We start from the raw sequence: 23937 nt of genomic DNA on the forward strand, positions 1-23937 counted from the left end.
GGGAGTGAACCATGGCTTGTTGTTGTTGAATGAGCGGAAGGACTTTGTTGGTACACACATGTCCTCACAGAAACTGATGTATGATGTTACAGTGTCTGTGTATTCATCCAATGTGCCCGTTGAAGTTTCAAAGACACTCCAATCAGTGCAGTCTAAGCATTCTTGTAGCGATAACTTTGATTCATCTGTCCATGTTTTAACTGTCTTGACTACCGGTTTTACACATTTGAGTTTCTGTTTGTATGTGGGAATTAAGTGGATTAAATAGTGGTCAGAAAGACCCAATGCTGCATGCGCAACAGACCGGTATGCGCCTTTGAGTGCTGTGTAACAATGATCTAGAATGTTTTCTCCTCTGGTGAAACAGTCAATATGCTGCTTATATTTGGGAAGTTCACGGTTCAAACGTGTTTGATTAAAATCGCCCAAAATGATCAGGGGTGATTCTGGATATTTTAGTTCGAGATGGTTTACATGGTCCGCTAGCGTTTGTATACACGCGTTAGCATTAGCTTGTGGCGCGATGTACACGGCAACGAGAATAAAGGAAGCGAACTCACGTGGCGAGTAGAATGGCTTGCAGTTGAGAGACAGCGATTCCAAACCAGGGCTGCAGTGTGCGTCGAGCATCGTGACATCGGTGCACCATTCTTCGTTGATGTAGAAGCATAGTCCACCGCCTTTGGATTTCCCCAATTGCTCCGTATCACGGTCGGCCCGAAGGAGACGGAATCCGGGTAGGTGTAGTGCGGAATCCGGGTGGCGGTCACTGAGCCAAGTCTCAGTGAAGCACAGCGCAGCAGAGCGGGCAAACATTTTATTGGTCTTTGTGAGAAGCAGAAGTTCGTCCATCTTGTTTGGTAGTGAGCGTAGATTAGCGAGGTGGATCGATGGGAGCGGCGTTCGAAATCCACGCTGCCGAAGCTTGACGAGAACGCCGGCTCGCTTCCCCCTCCTACGTCGGCGTCTCAAAGCTCCGTACAGAGCTGCTACGCCGCTCGCAAGCAGCCCCGAAAAACCTTGTAGATTTATGTGTGTCGGTGAAAATAGTCCAAGAGTGGATTCCCCAATGCTCAGTAACTCTTCCCTCGTGTAACTGAGTCGCGTAGGATCGCAAAAAACAAATGAAAATGACAAAACCAGGAACAATACTAGGGAGCCTGTCACCGAGGCTGCCATCCGCGGCGCCATCTTGGATCAAGAATATATATATATAATTATAAATATATATAATATATATAAATATAATATATATATATGTATATATATGTGTATATGTATATATGTATGTATATGTATATATATATGTGTATATATATATATATATACACATATATGTGTATGTATGTATGTATATATATATATATGTATGTAATATGTGTGTATATATATATAAATATATGTACAGTAAAGTCTCATTATATCGATATTCTCAGGAGTCGAAAAAAATATCGATATAACCGATCCTGGGGGGGGGGGGTGCGTAAGTGGGGCATCTTTGTTATGGCATGTAATTTCATCATTGGGTTCATGGATTGCGTATCTAACATGTTTTTTTGTACAGTAGTGAAGTGAAAAATAAAGTTGTGCATAAAATAAAAACGTCTTTACACTTTTTAATGACTATTTCCTTTCAAAAATGTAACCAACCAATGCTAAATCGTCAAGTTCTATTCACACGAAGCCACGAACGCCAGCATGTACAATCATATGAAAAACAGTGATTGTTGCAAGCAATGAAGATATCTGGATGCAACACAATTAAATACTGTACATGGATGAAAAACCAAAACTGCAACGTTTACATAACTTACGTGACAGTTCGAGAGAGTGCCTGAATAGAATGCCAGCGCGCAGCTGTGACGTAACAACAGCTTTTTGTCTGAGAACCGTGTTGCATCCTGAAGCCGCCAGTAGAGGGCCCCCAGGCTCCATAGGATACAGTATACAGTAAATCTTTAATTGATTGCAAACATGTATGCTTTACTCTTTCTCTTCTGTATTCCAATCATGAATGGATGTGTAACAAGAAAGCATATTCTCCGAATCTGAAGCAATTGTTTGGATTCTCCAGCAATGTAAGATGTCTTGGCGTGACGTGAAGTCATTTTTATTGGTGTTTTATTATACTGCGTGTTTTGGCTATTGTAGATGCTATAAAACCTTTTTCTGATGTCAGTCAAGAAACACAAAAAGTGATGTTGGCTGTCAGGAACTTCTATTTCCTGTGCGATCAGCTACTGTCTCTTACGCGATTATGTCACCTAATGTATGTTACTGTCTCTTACGCAATTATGCGAGTATGTCACCTAATGTATGTTGCCAACTATTTGGAAAATATTAAGTATGCAGAAAGTTTTGCTGAGACACACCTCAGATTTACTTCTAAAAGCTCCACGAGCTATTCAAAACCAATGGTTTTGTTTACCTTTGTTGTGATTTGTTTGCAGTGTTGTTTGTTTGTTTCTGTTGCTTTGTATGTTTGCATGCCATTTGAATTAAAAAAAAAACTCAGTCGGTTCCGCTTGGCCATGCGACATTTTCAAAAATCATCTTTCTACCCTTTGCGCATGCGCGCGACAATCCAATTCTTGTGCTGCAGGCAGCATTCCGAATGGAGACTGAGAAAAAGACCATTTCTAGGCCTCAGACGAAAACAACCAAAGATGCTCATTTGCCGAGACCAAACGCAGCCTTCAAACAGATCGTGGTAGGAATTTGAGTAGTTAGTCCACACCTCTCGCTTGATTTCTTGAAATATTTGCTTCTTTGTGCTGTCCCTGGGCGCTGACGTATCATTGAAAGAGAGCGCTTATCGAGAAGACAAGCCTTGGTGTTTTTAATTCCTCACACACAGTCAGTCTTGCAAAGATAAACTCGCCAGCCGTTTCTTACTGGGAGCGGTATGCCTCGAGAATTGTTAGTGGTGATTTTGATGCAAGTAGACCCTTCTTAAGTTGTTTTCCTTTCGGCTTTTCCATTAAAGGGGTCGCCACATCAAACCAGTGTCCTCCATCTTTAGATGTTCGATCCGCATGTTAGTTTTGGCCACGCTTTTATGTCGGATGCCCTTCCTGACACAACCCTCTGTAGTTATCCGGGCTTGGGAGTGGTGAATTTATGTGATCATCTGTTTGCGGGCTAGCAGGACCTGAGCTAACACCATACAAACGCACACAAGTTGGGTGGCAACACACAAATGTCAAACACTGACAAAGGCAAGGGCACGATATTCACGTTGTCTCGTAATTTTGTAAGACATTTATTGTGCTGCGTGGGACTTGACATTTCCCCGGATTTAATAATTAATAGAGTTGGTATAGTCCAACTCTGATGTAATATTGACTTTTTTTACCCGTTCTAAACTCGCGGTGACACTTAATCGTGTATTGTATTGTAGGAGTTTATCTATGCATATCGAAAGCTCTCGAATTGTGGTGTTTGTAAATTAACGGCAGTAAGGAATGTGTACTGAATTCACTCTGAAGCTGCACCCGCAGTGATATAGTTGCATGTGAAATAACGTTATAAAACGTAGATCTGAAAATGACCTGCTATTCATTTCTTTAACATTTGCTTAATACTGTACGTATTTGAAAAATATATTAATTGATAAGATTTAGCCAATTTGATCATCTTAAGACAATACAAAGAAAGGTGTCTGACATGTGTACACGGAGGGCAAAAGTGAATGAGTTGAGTGAGTGAGTGAGTGAGTGAGTGGGGAGTGACAGTTTGTTTTAGTCTTGTGTTCATATTCATTTGAACTTGAACGTTTTAGCCATCGCAGCTCTCTTGTGTTTCCATGGCAGCAGCTGAGCATGTGAAGCCATCACAGGAAGGGGAACACGTGTAGAAGGCATCTAACTCATGATGAGAATTTATTTTCAATGTTTTTTTCTCTAATTTGTTTTCTGCTTTTCCATGGCTTTCTAGGCCAGATCCCAGGAAAACACGTTGAGATGTAATCTGCCCTCCATCCTTCTCCTTTTGCTGCTTTGATTGCCGCTCCTCTAAAACACATTTCCAAACCATGCTTTGGCTCTAAGTAAAACCCCAAGTTAGAGGCTTTACTTTCTTCAGTTGCTACCCAGCCACACATGGTGCATTGCTGCCATTCCCAAGGCTCCATCAGTCCTGAGGGCAAAGCCACTAGCCTGCTGGTGTGCTTAGTTTCCACAAGAACAACAGCGCTTTTGGATAATTGTTTTCCTGGGCTCCAAACTACCAGCCAAGCTTTTACCTCTCAGGACCTCTGGCAACCTTTTATCTCTGAAGACTGACAAAGGCAGAGAAGGTGATACTTCAAGGCTGGGTTGATGGAGTCCAACATGGAGAGCTGCCTAGCCCAGCTCCTGCAAAAAGATGTGGGCCGTCGTCTTCAGGTTGGACAAGAGATCATCGACTACATCTTGGATAAAGACAAGTCTCATGACCTTGAACATGATCAGACTGCTCTTGATAAGATGGTTGATGGCATCGCCAGCTCCTGAGTCAATTCTAGCAACTTCAAGGTAAACTCCATTGATGGGGCGATGAGTTGCGGCTTGGGTTCTTTCAAACTGTGTTTAGACTGCATGGAAAAAGTGACTATGTGATGTTCAAATTTGTTGCCTCTCAATTGCCACATTTGGGCTGTTCATGGCAGCATGAAGGAGGCTGGGGAGATAGAATCAGATAGCTCTCAGTGTCACATCAGAATCAGGGTTCTACAATGGAAGCATATGGAATGTGGTGTCCTCAGACACAAGGTAGCCCGAGGGATCACATTAGTAGAACATAGGCCGGCTCTAAAAATAGCTCATCAGCGTAATTCTTATTTTTTGTATTCATTCATTTCATTTCATTCATTCCATTTTGGCTATATATTTATGCATTGCTTATCTAAAAATAAAATGACGTGTAACTTTTTTGGATGCTGTTCTTTTTTGAATTACTCTCACTAGTGTATATTTGGAAATGCCCCCCCCCCCCCAAAAAAAAAAAACACTAAAACTAAACTAGTATCCTGGAAAGATTGAAACAAAGAGGATTCCTCCCAGAAATAATTTCAGCAAATTTGTTATTTCAGTAGGGTGAATCATCCATCCGTCCATCCAACCCCATCCTCCCAGGTCCGCCCATCCATCCATCCATCCATCCATCCATCCATCCATCCATCCATCCATCCATCCATCCTTCCATCCATCCATCCAAACAAACAAATTTGCTACAATTACTTTTTACTTGAGATTATTTCAGTCACCCACATACTCATGGCAAGTTGTCAACAAACTTAAGTGGTTCTCGATCAGGAGAAAATTGCCATGTATATTCAGTGAGAAATTTCTACTGTCTGGCTTCATGTCACAAATAGGGTACAGCAAGTGCTGAAGAATGTATGTATGATTTTGTGTGTGTATGTGTCTTTGTGTTGTCATATTATTTGCTATTTAGTTTTTTTGTTTGTTTTTTTTTTACTTCAAGGTGGCTCAGTGAGAGTGGCTGCCTTTCCCAGCAGCTCCTGTATTTTGTTTTCTACTTCTTTCTTTCCTTTACGCTTCCTTTCATAACTTTGTTGCTGTGAACTGTAAATGTCTCCACTGCGAGACGAATAAAGGTACATCCAATCAATCCATCCATCCATCCATCCATCCAAGGTCCATCTTCACATGGGTCGCTGGAGCCATCCGAGCTGTCTTCGTCAACAGCCAAGGGACACCCTGAACCGGTTGCCAGCGACACACATTGCCACACACATTGCATATGTATCGATGAACAACTACTCACACCGAAGGAGAATTTGGAGTGTTCAATAAGCCGGCCATGAGAATCTGAGAGGAAACTGGAATACACAGAAAAAAACAATGTAGTTCTTCGTAGTAATGTCTTGTAGCAAACATTTGTGTTACACGGATGGTTTAGAAGACCCAATTGTCTGTGATTTGTGATTGATTGAGTAACTCTGGAGGTGGGGCCAGTGAAAAAAGGAAAAGTTGTCTATAAGGTAGGGTTGGGCAGTTGGGAGAAAAGCTCTGTGATTTTTTTCTTTAGCAACATTAACTGTTAATATTTACAATAAAAATTTTATTGATTGACCACTGGGCGGCCCAGTAGTCAAATGGTTAACACGTCAACTTCACAGTGCAGAGGTTGTGGGTTCAGTCACCGGTCTGGTTACCCTCTGTGGAGTTTGCATGTTGTCTTCGGACCTGTGTCGTTTTTTTTTCCGGCTCCTCCGGTTTCCTCCCACATTCCAAAAACATGCATGGCAGGCTGATTGAACACTCTAAATTGTCCTGATATTTGAGTGGAAGTGCGGATGGTTGTTCGTTTCTCTGTGCCATGCAGCTGGCCGGCAACCGATTCAGGGTGTCTCCTGCGTAGTGCCCGAAGACGGCTGGGATCGGCTCCAGTGACCCTCGTGAGGATAAAGCGGTCCGTAACATACTGTGTATTGGATACACAGTCAGTCAAGCCTTATATGTGGCGAGGCTCAAGTAGCAAACACTTGCATATTATTGATGACCACTGAAATGCATTCAGGACGAATGCACTGCATTTGTATCATGTTTTCCATGGGGGCCAAGAGGATGGAGGTAAAATATATAATTTTTGTATTTAACACATACATAACATACTTTGTGTTATTGGACACAGGGATGATAAAACAAACGCTAGTTAAAACAATATGGTAGCTAGCATGCATGTGTTCTTGAAAGGCAGCAGGAGCAAAACTACGGTACTTTTTTGAAATATGATTAACACTACTAACATTATTTTTGGATCAATATTAATGCATAAATTCATCACAGTCCTCATCATTCATTTTCCTATCTTCAGAAGGATCGTGGGGGTGTTGGTCACTATATTCAGCCGTCATCAAAGGAGTCCAAGATGGCGCCCGAGTAGGCAGCCGTCAGCAAGTGCTCTGATGAGCCTTGCTTTTTTTTTGTTGTTTTTGTCTTGTTTTTGTGTTTTCTTTTGTCACTTTGTGTTGTTGTGCGTCGTGTGGAAAGGATACGGATTGTTTTTCAGCATTTTTGACCACAACATTAATCAAGGAGGAGACTGTGCTGAGCGGTTGCATCTGTTCGTCAGCATGAATATGCCAGTACTGTTTTTGAAAGGGAGGAATGTCGGTGCCATTCAGAATCAGAATACCTTTATTCGTCCCACAATGGGGAAATTTGCAGTCCACAGCAGCAATTGAAAAGGGATGGGGTAGGGTTGGGGGTGAAAGGATAGAAAACAAGATATTCTAAGCATAACAAAATAAAGTGTCAACTGTATACTGTGCAGATGTAAATGTGCAAAACCGTTCCATAAGAAAAACTGTACATAGTGCAGAATCAAGAATGCATTTTGATATATTGCAACAACCCATATTTACAAGTGTCCATTTTTTTTTCTTTTTTCACATGTGATCGTTGAGAATTGTGAAGCCTGACAGCAGTCGGTAGGAAGGAGCGGCGGTACCTCTCCTTCTTGCAGCGCGGGTGTAATAGTCTCTGGCTAAAGGAGCTACCCAGTGCTGTCAGGGTGGGCAGGAGGGGTGGGAGGGGCTGTCCATCATAGCTTTTAGTTTAGCTAGCGTCCGTCTGTTGCCCACCTCCTCCAGAGAGTCCAGCGAGCAGCCCACAACAGAACTGGCCCGCTTGACAAGGCACTCCAGTCTTTTTCTGTCCCGGGTGGTGATGCTGCCTGACCAGCAGACAATGCCATAGTGGATGTCTGATGCCACCATAGAGTCATAGAAAGTCTTTAGGAGTGACCCCTGAACTCCAAAAGACCTCAGTTTCCTGAGTAGGAAGAGGCGACTCGGTCCCTTTTTGATTAGGGCATCCGTGTTTGTTGACCAGTCCAGTTTATTGTTGAGAGTAACACCCAGGTACTTGTAGGAGGTCACCCTCTCAATGTCCGAACCCTGGATGTTCAATGGTGCAGGTGAGGATTGTTTCCTGCAGAAGTCCACCACCAGCTCCTTGGTTTTCCCCGTGTTGATCTGGAGGTGATTCTGCTGGCACCAGTCCACAAAGTCCTTTGTCAGTCCCCTGTACTCCCTATCGTCTCCCTCTGTAATGAGGCCGACAATAGCTGAGTCATCAGAGAACTTCTGAAGGTGGCAGGTTGGGGTGTTGTAGTTGAAGTCCGAGGTGTAGAGGGTGAAGAGGAATGGAGCCAGGACTGTTCCCTGCGGCGCTCCGGTGCTGCAGAGAAGCCTGCCCGACTCACAGTTCTTACCCTCACGTACTGTGGCCTGTTTGCGAGGTAATCTGTAATCCAGGATATGAGGTGATGGTCGACTCCGGCATGTCGCAGCTTGTCCCCCAGTAGATTTGGCTGGATGCTGTTGAAGGCACTGGAGAAATCAAAGAACGTGATCCTCACCATGCTCCCAGCATTCTCCGGGTGCAGCAACGCCGTATGGAGGAGGTAGATGATGGCATCCTCCACACCGATGCTGGGCTGGTAGGCAAACTGTAGCGGGTCCAGCGATGAGCTTGCCAGCGGTCACAGGTGGGCGAGGACGAGTCTCTCCAGCGTCTTCATCAGGTGAGACGTCAGCGCCACCGGTCTGTAGCTGTTGAGCTCTTTTGGGTTGGCAATCTTGGGCACTGGGACCAGGCATGACGTTTTCCACAGCTGTGGAACTCTGCCCAGCTTCAGGCTCAGGGTGAACAGGTGATGGACAATGACACACAGCTGGTCGGAGCAGGTCTTGAGGAGTCGGGAACTGATATCATCCGGACCTGCTGCCTTCCTCACCTGCATCCTCCTCAGTTGGTTCCTCACCTGCGCAGTTGTGGCAGGAACCAAGAGGCAGACTGGCGGCTGAGGGTGTGGCAACGGTTGGGAGGGCAGATGTTGGTTGTGGAAAGCTGGTCGTGAGAGGGGGCAGGGAGGGTAAGGCCACAGTGAGAGTTGGTGCAGGAGCAGCTACAGGTGAAGTTGACGGTGGGCCGGGGGCGGCTGGCGTCTTGTCAAACCGATTGAAAAAGCGGTTGAGTTCATCTGCCCAGTCCTTGTCTTTTTCGTTCAATGTCACTGGGCTTTTGTGGCCTGAGATGTTTTTCAGGCCCTTCCAGACACCAGCGACATTGCTGGCTTGCAGCTGCTCCTCCATTTTCATCCTGTAGGCCTTCTTCCCCTCTCTGATCTTCCTCCTCAGTTGGATCTGCACGGCCTTCAGTTCCTCTCTGTTGCCCGACACAAAAGCCCTTTTCTTCTCCTTCAGGAGAAGAAGATCATTTGTACAGATGACGGCTGAAGAAACCTTCTCATCGATGGACCACTCCTGTACGACTGAGAGCTTACACAGACGTCTCCTTCAGGAGGACTTTTATGTCGGGATTAATCCATGATTTGTTGTTGGCAAAACACCGCACAGTCCTGGTGGGTACGATGTTTTGTTCACAAAAGTTAATGTAGTCTGTGATGGTGTTGGTGAGTGAGTCAATGTCCTCCCCATGAATCTCAGTAAAGAGCTCCCACCTGGTTGAGTCAAAACAGTCCCGCAGAGCTTCTTCAGTTTCTGTGGACCATCTTCTGATCGTGCGGGTCACAGCTGGTTGCCTCTGGACAAGGGGTTTGTACACAGGCTGGAGATAAACCATATTGTGGTCTGCTCTTCCGAGAAGGGGGAGGGGGGAGGGATTGAATGCATCCTTGGCGTTTGAAAAAAATAGGTCCAATATGTTATTGTCTCTGGTGGCACAAGTTACATACTGTGTGAATGTTGGGAGGGAGGATTTCAGGGAAACGTGATTGAAGTCCCCCGAGATGATGAACAAGGCGTTGGGGGACTGGGTTTGCAGCTTGTTTACAACAGTCATGAGGGCATCGGAGGCAGCGCCGCCATTTGCCGTAGGGGTAATGTATGTCGTCACGGCTATGACGTGTGAGAATTCCCGTGGCAGGTAATGTGGCCGGAGGCTAACGGCTAGCAGCTCGATGTCGCGAGTGCAGAGTTTTTCCTTCACCGTGATGTGTCCAGGGTTGCACCATTTGTCATTCACAAATACGGCAATCCCCCCTCCTTTCTGCTTACCGCTGCCTTCATTTCTGTCCGCTCGTACGAGTTGGAAGCCCTCCAACTCTGCGTGGGCGTCCGGAGTCATTGCCGATAGCAATGTCTCCGTGACGAGTAGCAAGCTGGCTTCCCGGTACTCCCTCTGGTGCCGCGTTAGCGCCGCCAGCTCGTCCATTTTATTCGGGAGCGATCTCACAGGAGAACGTGTCGGTATTTCCTCGTTCTTTTGCGGCGATCTTTACCGGCCCGACATCCTCGTTTCCTCCTCTTCAGTTCATCGGGGATGTATGGTGCGGCGGCCGCTAGTCCGCTATTAGCCCGCCATGCTAGTAGCTGGTCTTGACTGTAAACAATGGGATTCCGCGTGCGAGTGGATTCCCCGTTAACAGGAGCGGTGAAAAAGTAAAAAATAACGGCGATGAGCAAAAGAGAAGATGCCATCTCCTCTCTGTAGGTTTAGGGAACGAAATTAGACAAATCAAAAACGGAAAAGTAAAAAAATGAAAAAGTAGACAAGAAAGGGAAGGAGCTGCTGTGGAGGCAGCCACACAGGGGGGCGCCATCTAGACTGTCATCGCTGGACAGCTCTGGGGCCATTGTGTTTTTTTGCGCCTGTAATGGGCAGCGTATTTCACAGCCCCGCTTTGTTCAGTGGAAGGTCAGTGCTGTTGGACAGCCTGCGGCTGGATGGATACATGGCTTGAGGAGCCCGTGATAAGAAGGAAGGAGTGTCAGCGCAGAGCGCCGATGCGTATATGCAACTGTCGCGGGATGGAATTGAAGCTGATTTATGGGGGACAGGAGATGTGAGACGATCTCTTTTCGTCAGTGGATGCTACAGCTGCGTGTTTGCTTTAAACATTTAGCTTGTAGTCGACGTGCACATTCCACCATGATGTCCCTGATCCACTGGTGAAGAGACTCTTTGATCCTCTCCTCTTTCATCTGGAACTGCTTTATGTAACACAGAGGGTACAGAAAGTGCTTAAGAATGAATGTCTCTCTGTGTCTTTGTGTTGTCATGTTATTTGTTTTTTTTTTTTTTTTTGTTCTTTTGACTTCAAGCAGCTCCTATGTTTTGCTTTTCTACTTTCATTTCTTTCACAACTTTGCTGCTGTGAAATGTAAATTTCTCCACTGCGAGACTAATAAAGGCAAATCCAATCCAACCCAATCAGGGAGTAGGCGTGTGATACCCTGCACCGGTTGCCAGCCAATTGTAAGGCACATAGAGAGACGATCAACCACTTATGCTCACACTGAGGGACAATTTGAGTGTTCAATCATCAACATCCAAAATGAGCAGCTGGGAGAGTTCACCATCAAACAAGTCAGGTTCTCTTTCATCATTGTTAGAGAGAAGTCTTGTTGCTCTGTGGCTCCTCAGAAATTATGCCGGGTTTTTCGAAAGCCTGGATACCTGTACAAACAGACACGTTACCCTGATCCATTCACACATTGTAGCAGAATTCGCCTTGTGCTGCCTTAAGTCTCTGTAAAGCTGTGTTCACCTTCTGTGATACATTGCTTCCACGCTGCTCGCAACTTCACTTGGAATGCTCTGTTTGCACTGGTGGCCAGCGGTAGGACTTCCTTTTCGTCAAGCCTCTTTCTCTGAAAAATCACTGCAGTTGGCCATTTCATCCCAGTGCCAGGCAACGAAACACAACAATAACAGATGACTCCTCACACTCCATTGTGCATATCACGGCACAGCGGCTTGGCCGCTTTAAATGGAAAGGAGGAAGCCGTGCCATGCGTGATTGATATGCCAGTGTCAGCTGGCACAGAGCGCGGTCATCTTTACACTGATTATGCCGGTAATCCATGCCAAAATGAGCGCGAGCCCGTCATTACGGCGCCACGGGGGGTGACATAAACATTAATGGCGCCGCCCTGGGGGTGGCTTGGCCCCCTTTCTCTGGGAAAGGAAGTTGGGAGGCTTATTGGGCCCAGTTTGAATTGGTGGCAGACGCGGCGGACTGGCTGGACAAGGTGAAAGTGGCACAGTTGGCACTTTCACTAACCGACGAGGCTCCTTCCTGTCTGCTGCTGCTGAGCCCAGGAGAGAGACTCAATTACAGCGTGCTGGTGAGAACCTTACAGAGGCGTTTCGGGGAGTTTATTTTTGACGGACTCCTTGCGCTGTGAGCTACAGCGTGATCGACATCCCGGGGCGCCGCTGCGTTGCCTTGCCCATGAGATCAAGAGCCTCGGCCGGCGGGCATATGCTGGGATGCCAAAGGACATCCAAGATGAACTCATTCGTGACCAGTATATCCAAGCACTCAGACCGGATGAACTGCGCCTGTACGTCCAGCTTGCCCACCCAGCGGCGCTCGGACAAGCACTCGCTATTGCTACGGAGAGGGAGATTGCAGCCAGAGGAGTACTACCCATGGCAGCCTGCCCCTTTTTGGCGACCTCGTTGTCAGGAGGTGAGGAGTGCCGGCCAGCGTGGGTGGATGAGCTGGTGTGTGCAATAAATACCCGCTCAGCACAACGGGAGGAAGGAAGTGGTCGATGTGCTCGCCCTGCTGTCTGCTGGGGGTGTGGCCAGCCAGGTCATCTGCTGCGACGTTGCCCAAAGATATTGAACCATCAAGGAAATGGGAAAGGGTCTGCATAGCCCACTCAACGCGGACCCCTCCAGTGATGGTGGACAGACGTGTGGGACCCCAGCAATGTTCACATGCAAAATGGGGATATTTCCTGCACAGCCTTGGTGGACACTGGGTCCTCAGCCACAATTGTGAGGCCTGACGTTGTTCCAGCGGGAACCGTCTCAAAATCGACCCTCACAAAACTGAGGACAGTGACCGGCGAAACGGTCACACGATATTGGTTTTCGCTCCGGGGGTTTTGTCGACAACCCACTCAGCTTGGGTAGCTGACGGCGGTGACCCCTGTGTCTTGGGACGGGACTTTTTAAAAGCCGCAAAATGCGTGGTGGACTTGGGGGCTGGAGTGCTCACCCTGCCGAGCAGTCAGCATGTGGAGCTGATCACGGCGTCTCGGCAGAGTGCACCAGAGGTGGCCATCAACACGGCAGAACCGTCAGCAGAGAGCACGGATGTACTGATGACCCAAACCAGCCTGACCAAGACAGCAGCAGTGCGGACTCCTCAGCTTTCGACGGTAGTTCGGGCAGAGTTCGCTTTCCCTGTGATGGACTACCCACCGGTGGGCCGACTACATCCAACCCAGCCATGTCAGTGAAGTTGACCCCGGGTCAATTAGCAGAGAGCCGGCCCGGGGCTATCCGGTCCATTTGGGAGAAGAACTGTGATGGCTTAGATGTCGAGCAGCAGGAGCAGTTATGGCAGTTACTGTGGGAATTAAATGGCATTTTTGCTCTCAGTGAGAATGAGGTGGGCCTCACTCACTTGGTCGAGCACCACATCGACACAGGTGACGCGCGACCAGTGAAGGTTCGTCCTCAACGCCTGCCTCTGGACCAGCAGGAGGCCGCAGACCAAGCCGTGCTCAAGGCAGAGATCATCAAGCTCTCCAACAGTCCGTGGGTGTCTGGCGTGGTCATGGTCCCCAAGAAAAAGAGCACCAAATTGCAGTTTTGTGTGGACTACACAATAAGGTCACAAGAAAGGACTGCTACCCACTACCACGGGTAGACGAGACCTTGTATCTGGTCTCGGGTTCTGCGTGGTTCTCATCACTTGACCTGCGCAGTGGCTACTGGTAAGTCCCTCTCACCACGGAGTCCAGACCCAAGACTGCATTCTGCATCACCTGGCAGTTTAAGGTCATGAGTTTTGGACTATGCACCAGGGACATTTGAGTGTTTGATGGACACAGTACTCACAAACATTCCGAGGCAAAAGTGCCTGGTGCATTAAGATGGTGTCCTCGTCCATGGTCATTCTTTTGAAGCGACAATTGAATCTCTGAGGCTGGTGCTTGGGAAGATTGCAGCAGTTGGGCTGAAACTGCACCCTGATAAGTGCCACTTCATGCGGCAAAAGATGGAGTTCTTGGGCCATCTAGTGGACTTTAAGGGCATCAGCACACTGGAGGAGAAAGTCTGCACAATCAAAGACCGGCCAGTACCAAGGGACCAGAAGCAGTTAAAAAGCTTTTTGGGTCTAGGCTCGTACTACAGGCGGTTTGTGAAAGGATTTTCTTGTATTGGAGCACCCTTGTTCCGCCTCCTGAAAGATAATAAACTGTTCGTGTGGCTGCCGGATTGTCAGGAGGCATTCTCCAGCCTAAAAAGAGCCCTCATGAACGCTCCCGTCCTCACCCCTCCAGATCCGGTTCTGCCTTTTTTGCTGGACACGGACGTGAGCAATGTCGGCATGGGGGCAGTGTTGTTGCAGGTGGGGCCGAAAGGTGACCGAGTTGTAGCCTCCGCTGCACATTCAATAAAATGAACAACACTACTGTGTTACAAGCAGTTGTTCTCGTGACATGCCCCTTTAAGTACTACCTGTGTGGTGTGCCCTTCACCATCAGAACTGATCATGCCGCACTGCAGTGGTTGATGCCGTTCAGGGAACCAGAAGGCCAAGTAGCATGGTGGCTCGAAGAGCTGCAAGCACTCCACTTCACTGTAGTACATCGGGCTGGGGCTCAGCATTCCAATGCAGACGCCCTTTCCCGGCGGCCATGTTCCATTAGTGGCTGCAGCTATTGCGACCGGCGAGATACCAGAGAGTTGGAGCTTTGCGGGGAAGCGGCTGCTGTTGTACCGATATGCTGCACCTTAGAGGCTGCGGACACTGCAGAGTGGGCTTCAAAACAAGAAGATGATTACGATTTCAAACTCATGCGGCAGTGGTTCCAGAGTGGCAGGAGGCCGCCCTGGGAAGGCGTGATGGGACTCTCTGTTGCTTCCAAAGGCCTTTGGAGCAAGTTTGATGTGTTACGCATCAGGGACGGCGTGCTGCAGCAAGCTTGGAAAGAACGTGCCACCGGGGAAGACAGATGGCAGGTGGTCATGCCAAGAGCTCTCAGAGAGACGGTGCTGAGAGCATGTCATGGGGGCGCGGGCTTGGGACATTTTGGCAACACAAAGACCCTCCGACGGCTACGCCAAGGGTTCTATTGGGGGCAGCAACGACGGGACGTAGAGGACTTCTGTAATGAGTGCGTGGCCTACAAAAGGACCTCAATCCCAATCACATGCACCACTTCAGCAACAGAGGGTTGGTGCACCCATGGAGAGAGTTGCTGTGGACATCATGGGCCCTGTGACAGACAGAGGGAATCGTGATGTGCTGTGTGCGATGGAGTATTTTACCAAGTGGCCTGAGGCATACGCACTGCCAGACCAAGAGGCGGAAACAGTGGCTGATCCACTACTGGAGGGCATGGTCTTTGGAACTGCACAGTGACCAAGGCAGAAATTTTGAGTTCAGGGTGTTCGCTGCTCTGTGTGAACGCCTTGACATGCAGAAGGCACGCACCACTCCTTTGCATCCACAGAGTGATGGACTTATGAAACGATTCAACTGCACCATGCAACAGCAGCTCGCCATCCTCACCTCCACACACCAACGTGACTGGAACATGACCACAACGACTGGAGGACTTTTTTGTTGACTATATATATATATATATATATATATATATACACACACACAGTGGTACCTCGGTTCTCGACCATAATCCGTTCCAAAACCCTGTTCGAAAACCGATTTGTTTGAACACCAAAACCATTTTTCCCATTACAAATAATGTAAATCGTTTTAATCCGTTCCAACACCCTGAATGTTTACCTTTTTAGTACAGTATTTTATACATTATTTTATGCATGAAATTGCACATTAAAATGCTGACCAACACATAAAAAGCAATGTATATCTGAGAATGTGTTACGCAAAAGGGCAAAGACACAAATAACAAACATAAATGTAACCCAGGCTAATTGTACATTCGTAGAGAAAATAATTGTGAATAGGATTTTTTACCTTTGTGGTGGTCAGCAGAAGGTGCAGGTGGACGGAGGAAGGAAATTTAGTCCCCTTCCATAAAAACTTCGGGGAGCTCTTCTGTCTGAGGGGTGCTCACACGTTCAAATCTCTTTGCTACGGATGACTCGGCTACAGGATGTTCTTTTCTATTAAAATATCTATCCAATGACACTTGCTCTCACTCCCATAGCCACATAACTAGATTGCACATCCATTCTTTAATATCGTACTGATCGTAGATTTCGCCATGCTGTATTCCCTAGCCACATCAGACACTCGCACACCTCCTTCATATTTTGCGATTATTTCTTTCTTAAATGCAATAGTTGTACGCACTACTTTTCTTTTTTCACTTGTAGCAGCACTTACTTTCTTTGGAGGCATGATGATTAGGAGCTAAAACTCTTCGTACACCTGTATTAAACGTGAGAGCAAAACGCAGCACAGTTGGTCACGAACAGAGCGATACACCCGTACACCACTCAGCATCCCACACTCGCGTATGCACTCACGCGTCGTACCGGCGTTCAAACTCCGATTCTTGTTCGAACTGTGAGTCGTTCGAAAACCGAGGTACCACTGTGTGTATATATATATATATATATATATATATATATATATATATATATATATATATATATATATATATATATATATATATTGTGATGTCATGAGAGGCTGTGTTCTGGAGGGCAAATACATCCCCCTAAGATGGCTCCACCCAGAGAGAGTCTTGGCCCCACCTGGTGGAAGGCAGCAATTAAACACACACACCTGCGGCTGATCAGGACTTGATTGGAAAGCAGGGCTCTTAAGGCAGAGAGCCTCTGAGTGTGCAGCTTGGGGAAAGACAAGCTCGATTGCTGTGCTCTGTGGAGAAGTTGATTGCTGCGTGGAACTCATTGCCAGTTGGGACCACACGACTGGACACTGGATTTGAACCTAGCTAAGGTGGCTAGGCTACATGACGAGGACGTCAAGAGGGGTGAGGCCTAGAGACTCTTGTAAAGAACTCCGTCTTCAGTTTTACCTCAGAAGAGACTTTATTTGGATTTAAGTAGCAGAAGAGACTTTATTTGGATTTAAGTATCAGAAGAGACTTTATTTTGACAAGTATTGGAAGAGACACTATTCGAACCTTTGTTGCTTGTGAATTCCCCCTGGAACCCTTGATTAAAACCTTTTGTTTGTATCCAAACCTGTCGTCCATTGCACTTCTTGTCCCGTCCCGCTGAGAGCTAGCCTCTCATGATATCACTATATATATATATATATATATATATATATATATATATATATATATATATATATATATATATATTGGGGCCGTGGTTTACGAATGCCTTGCCTTACGAACTTTTCGGTTTACGAACGTTAAATATATGAAAATTAAATCTTGGATTACGCACGACTTTTCGTGATACACACCCCCCACTATGGCTGGCGGAGTAATCTTCCGCGGAAGAACACCAAAGCACATGAGCGAAAAGGGCCCTAGCCGGCCTGCCTTTCCACACCCCCTTTCTCTGAATGCACACATCGAGAGAGAGAGAGAGAGGGGGGGGGGGGGGAGAGGGAGGGTGAGAGGGAGAGACAGAGAGAGGTCGCCGGCCTGCCTTTCCAAACCCCTTTCTCTGAATGCACACGTCGATCCTGAGAGAGACACACGTCGATTGCCTCCAAGGAGTTTTTTCATAGATACTTTTGCTTTTTTGGGATCGAAAAAGACACCAGAGGCTCGTTTTCAGCCTAAGAAGACACAGAAGAAAATAACAGTCAAGGAGAAGAAGCAGATCATTGAGAAACACGAATGAGGTGTGCGTTTGTCTGATTTAGCCGCTTAGCGGATATGCTGAGTCCATTTCAATGTGTATCATTGTGTTCAGCTGATAGAAAAGGCTTGGTATGATGTTACCCTTCGATCCTTGAAAGCAGCATGGAAGAATTTGTGGCCCGCATGCATCCTTGAGAGGGACTTTGAAGGATTTGATCCTCATGACTCTGTTGTTTTGGACGACATTGTTTCCATTGGACAGAACATGGGACGCGAAGTGGATGCAGATGACTTCGAGGAGCTTGTTGCTGACCATAATGAGGTCCTCAACACACAGGATTTGATTTGCTAAGTGTAATTGTGACAGGTTGTAAATTATCGTATTTTCTATTTTGGTTACATTCGCGTAGTTCTATTGGTTTACAAATGATATATATCGAAAATGTTTATTTAAACATGGAACGCCTGCTTCGGTTAGTGTTTCGTGTCGGACCGATTTAGATCGTTGGACCGGAAATTGTTGTGCACATACGTTTGCATTAGATCGGGGCATTTGAAGTAAACCACTGTTGAGTCAAGACGTATCACATTGCTTGTCTTGTGGTTTTTTCTGGATCCCACAACACCGTATCTCCCTTACTATAGTGGAGAGCGCAACATTTTGGAGGCACCGCTGGGATATTTGCGTTCGAGTGTTGTCTACTCGCCGTGGGTCGAAGCTCGCGCCGAATATCCCCAATCAACCCAGTCGGAGTGGCGTCGCCGTTTACTGGTTTGTTTCTACATGTGCTCTAGTTGCATCTCTGTGCGTACAGCCACCACTAGAGGGCACTGGAAGACTTTGAAGTGAATCCGGCCAGCTGAACTGCGTCTACCCTCTCGAAAATGGCGTTAGAGGAATTACAGTTGGACATCAAAGGCAAGTTATTTGGACTGAATTTTCAACAGTTGTCAGAGTTATGTGCTGAAATCCAAATATCTGGACTGGAAAGAGAGCAACTTACAGGAAAGACTCGAGGCCAACTAATTAATATTGTGTCAACCTACATTGAAAGAGCTGAATTAGAGCTAGAAGATGGAGGAATGTCAGATTTGCTACGTGTAAAAGACATGATTGAAAGTATAAAAGATTTTGAACTCGGAATAGCCAAACCAAGTGAAAAAGGTCGGGATGCAGTGTGAAAGAGAAGCATAGTGCCCCCAGACACTGCCCCCTGGCGCAAAGATTTCAAAATATCTGGACAAATAGGTGAACTCGGACAAAAAGATAAACTCACATTTCCTAATTTGGTCAGACAGATAGAAAGTGGGCTCAGTCAAGGCTACCAGGGGGATGAGATCATTGATGCAGTGGTTCGTGCCATAACACCAGGTCTGCAGTTGAGAAGCTACCTCGAAGGGAAAGAAAATCTCACCCTACCTTCTTTACGAAGGATTCTCCGATCTCACTATCAAGAGAGAGGAGCCACTGAATTGTACAAGCAGCTCTCATCGGAAGTGCAGACTAATAAAGAGTCCCCACAGAAATTTCTACTGCGTGCGATGGATCTTCGTCAAAGGATTCTTTTTGCATCTCAAGAGGCTGAATCAGGGGTGAAGTATGATCCCACGTTGGTCCAGAGTTTATTCCTGCACACAGTTCTGACGGGGTTACAGAGTGACAATGTAAAGAGTGACATGCAACCTTTCCTCCTGCTAACCACCACATCAGATGAAGTACTGTTAGAAAAATTAAACATGGCATGTGCAAATGAAAAAGAGCGACAGGAAAAAAAGAAAAATGCTGCTGCACGGGTGACAACGCTGAACACTGTCCAGTTAGATGACACACCAGTCCCGATTGGGAAGAAGACAGTCTTAAAGCAGAATACTTTTACTGTGCCGAATGAACTCCTTTCAGAGATCAAAGAGATGAGGTCAGAGATGATGCTGTTAAAAGAGCTGCGTGCAGAAGTGTCCCAGATCAAAGAGACTATTCAGAAACCAACAGCCACTTCTCAGCCCACCAGCGGAGGACCTGAACGCCTGCCTGACCACTACCCTGAACAGGTCGCCTTCACTCCACCTTCACAATATCAGGTAGATCCACCAAGCCGGAAGTGAGGTACCTCGGCAGGATTGTCTCTGCTGAGGGGAGCCGAATGGACCCGGCAGATACAGCAGCAGTGCGTGCCCTGAAAAACAAGCAGCCAGGCACTGTCGGTGAGCTTCGAGCCATTTTGGGTCTATTAAGCTATTATAGGCAATACATCAAAGATTTGTCTTGTATCGCTAGTCCCTTGTATGCTTTGCTTAAAGCCCCTCTGAATGTTGAGACTCAGCAGCATCAAAGAAAAAAATGGAAAGTGAGACATAACAGTGTGTCTTCCAACACACGTATTGAGTGGAGTGATGAGCATCAGTCAGTGTTAGAGCAGCTAATAGACTGTTTAGTTCAACCACCAGTTTTAGGTTTTCCTGACTTCGCGCATCCTTTCATTTTGCATACAGATGCCTCTAACCGGGGTTTAGGTGCTGTGTTGTACCAAAGACAAAATGGCAAACTTCGCGTGATAGCCTATGGCTCTCGGACTATAACTTACACTCGGGCAAGTTGGAATTTTTGGCGCTTAAGTGGGCGATCACAGACAAGTTTCGTGATTATTTGTACTATGCACCATTCTTCACTGTGTATAGTGACAATAATCCACTCACTTATGTACTGTCGACTGCTAAGTTAAATGCAACTGGGTGCAGGTGGGTCGCAGAACTTTCTGATTTTAATTTTACTGTTAAATATCGTCCCGGTAAGGAAAATGTTGATGCAGACAGTTTATCTAGGATGCCCCTTGATATGGTAACATATATGGAAGGATGTACAAAAGAAATGTCATATGATGCTGTGAGTGCTGCCGTACAAGCGGTTGACCAACAGAACGAGTCTAGTGCCGCTTGGTCTATGGGAATCTCAGCTACGTGTGCTGAGGTGTCACTAAACACACCGATAGCCCCATTGACTGTTGGACAGATCAAGCTAGATCAAGAGACTGACCCCATTATAGGACATATTATTAGATACAAACTGGCGGAGACGAAACCGCTAGGTACTGAACTAAGAAAGCATTGTCCTCAAGTTGTTCGTCTTGTGAGGGAATGGGACAAGCTACACTTTAATGACAGAGGTGTTTTGTACAGAAAAACGGCAAACAGAACCCAACTACTGCTTCCTGAAAAACACAAGGTGACAGTGTTAAAAGAGCTGCATGATGAAATGGGCCACCATGGTGTAGAAAGGACTCTTTCCCTTGTAAGGGATCGTTTTTACTGGCCCTTTATGCAAAAAGAAATAGAGGACTATGTACTGAGAGAGTGTGTGTGCCTAAAACACAAAAAGCCCAACCGTGAGACCAGAGCCCCTCTCACTAATATTGTGACTACTCAGCCTTTTGAACTTGTCTCCGTTGACTTTTTGCATCTTGACAAATGTCAGGGTGGTTATGAATTCGTGCTTGTGCGAGTAGACCATTTTACACGTTTCGCTCAAGTTTATGCTACAACGTCCAAATCTGGCAAAACAGTGGTAAACAAAATCTTTAATGACTATGCTTTAAAGTTTGGGTTCCCCCTTCGAATTCACCATGATCAGGGTGGTGAATTTGAAAATCAACTTTTTGCTCAACTGAAGGAATATTGTGGGGTTGCGGGTTCAAGGACAACCCCCTACCATCCACAGGGAAATGGACAGGTTGAACGATTTAATCGAACACTGATCCAGATGTTAAAGACACTGACAGAGAAACAAAAGAGTAACTGGAAAGACTCACTAAACAAACTCGTTTATGCTTACAACTGTACCAAAAGTGAGGTGACAGGGTTTTCACCTTTTTACTTACCTTATGGACGTTCACCACGTTTGCCAGTTGATATGTTGTTTAGTTTGAATCCAGACTCTAACCAGGGTGACACCAACCAGAAGGACTATGTGAAGAAGTGGAAACAGGGCATGGAGGAAGCGTATGCGATCACGCAAGAAAATAACAACAAAGCTGCTGCCAGGAGTAAGAGACTATATGACAGTAAACTAAAGTATTCTACCCTGTTGCCCGGTGATCGTGTTCTGGTTCGAAACTTAACCCCACGCGGAGTTTCAGGCAAACTGAGAAACCACTGGGAGGATGTTGTTCATACAGTGGTTCGTCAAGTCAGCCAAGACATTCCAGTTTATGAGCTGAAACCTGAGAGGGGGAAGGGCAGATCTAGGATACTCCACCGCAATCTCTTGCTGCCATGTGATCATTTGCCATTAGAGACTTCACGACAGTCCCAGTCCAAGGAAAAGTCCACTCGGCAACGACCGAACAAGATACCGGAAATGGATCCGGAAGAGGATGATGAGGAGGATGAGTATTATCCAGTGTTGCATCGCCAGAGCACCCGACCAGACTCACCAGAACCGCGGGACGTGAGCTTTGTGGAGACAACCCACCATGATGACAATCAACTGGGGAATGAACTGCCGGGGACAGAGCCGGGAGCTGCGGAAGTTGACCAATCTCAGGAGGGCAACATTGGTCCGGAAAATGATCCACCTGTGACAGTGTGTCCCCCTTTTCCCCAGCCACCCCCCAGTAATCCTGATATTGGGGGAAATCAACGGCCACGACGAGAACACAGGAGACCCAAGGTATTCACGTATGATCGCCTTGGTTTGCCATCTTGTTACAATGTAGGGACAGTACCATATCATGGTGAACAGACAATGCCTTGGATGTATGGCGCACTATTATGCCACGACATACTACAGAAATGGTTAATCGACACTTCTGTTTAATAGAACAGTGAGATGGAAACAAGAAGACCCCGATGAGCCCTGTATAAGTAAAACGGAATGTATGAAAAGAGTTCCAGTCTGTGAATTGTTGATTGTTATAATGTAAACAGAATGTATGAAAAGAGTTCCAGTCTGTAAACTGTTCATTATTATAGTTCATATTTGGATGCAGTTCATAATACCGTGCGTCATTGTTTTGGGCACGTCGTCCAGCGCATTTATGTATTTACTAGTACATATGTTGGGGACAACATCTATTTTGAGGGGGAGTATGTGACAGGTTGTAAATTATCGTATTTCCTATTTTGGTTACATTCGCGTAGTTCTATTGGTTTACAAATGATATATATCGAAAATGTTTATTTAAACATGGAACGCCTGCTTCGGTTAGTGTTTCGTGTCGGACCGATTTAGATCGTTGGACCGGAAATTGTTGTGCACATACGTTTGCATTAGATCGGGGCATTCGAAGTAAACCACTGTTGAGTCAAGACGTATCACATTGCTTGTCTTGTAGTTTTTTTCTGGATCCCACAACACCGTATCTCCCTTACTATAGTGGAGAGCGCAACAATGTCACTATGCCCAATGTTATTTTTACTGCAGTTTTCATGTTTTCCCATTATTATTATTATTATTATTATTATTATTATTATTATTAGTTTGATGTTGCTGTCACCCTGTGGACACGATTAAATTGAAGTTGTATTCCTTTCTTTTTTTTCAGGAAATCTTTCCCATTTGACCAGCAGTTCAATATCTTGATGAGATTCATTGTTGATCAGACACAGACACCAAACCTCAAGGTATTGTAGAAAGAGAACATGAAGATAGTGATGGGGAAATGGAGTTATCCTGAAGCCACCAAAACGGATCCCTTCAATGCTTCGGCTGCGCCAAGAAATTCTTTCGATAAAGGTTATGAGAAGAATCGGCAACAAAGAACAGTCTTGGCACAGCCCAACCCTCACTGGAATCGATTCCGACTTACTGCTGGCAATGCGAACCAAACTCTGATATTAGTAGTTTCGGGACCGAACAGCCCGTATAAGGGTACCCCATTTATTGAGCTGCACGATAGACCAACATTGTCATCAAGAAGAGTAAAAAAAAAAAAAAAAAAAAAAAAACTGGTTCATGATGTAATTGTGAATCTTCATTTTCCCATAAACACATTGAGAACAGTGGTGTTTGATTCGTGCAGTTCATCGAACCCCATTACTAAACAGTTGTTGTTTTACCCCGTAGGTAAAGGTAGCAATTTTGAAGTACATTGAGTCTTTGGCACGGCAAATGGACCCAACAGACTTTATCAACTCCAGTGAAACTCGCCTAGCTGTATCACGCATTATCACATGGACCACTGAACCCAAAAGCTCTGATGTCAGGAAGGTAAGGCTGTGTTCCA

General features: G+C 46.1%; 1 long non-coding RNA gene across 1 annotated transcript; it reads left to right on the forward strand.

Moving 5' to 3' along the window:
* Nucleotides 1-2592: 2592 nt before the first annotated feature.
* Nucleotides 2593-23294, forward strand: LOC148894531 (uncharacterized). Its single transcript, XR_016115897.1, has 3 exons — nt 2593-2710; nt 3937-4514; nt 23257-23294. It is a non-coding gene; the product is annotated as an uncharacterized LOC148894531 (long non-coding RNA).
* Nucleotides 23295-23937: the final 643 nt, after the last annotated feature.

The sequence above is a fragment of the Hippocampus bargibanti genome, linkage group LG08, assembly GCF_051943395.1.
Source record: "Hippocampus bargibanti isolate YZ-2025 linkage group LG08, ASM5194339v1, whole genome shotgun sequence".
Classification (NCBI taxonomy): Eukaryota; Metazoa; Chordata; class Actinopteri; order Syngnathiformes; family Syngnathidae; genus Hippocampus; species Hippocampus bargibanti.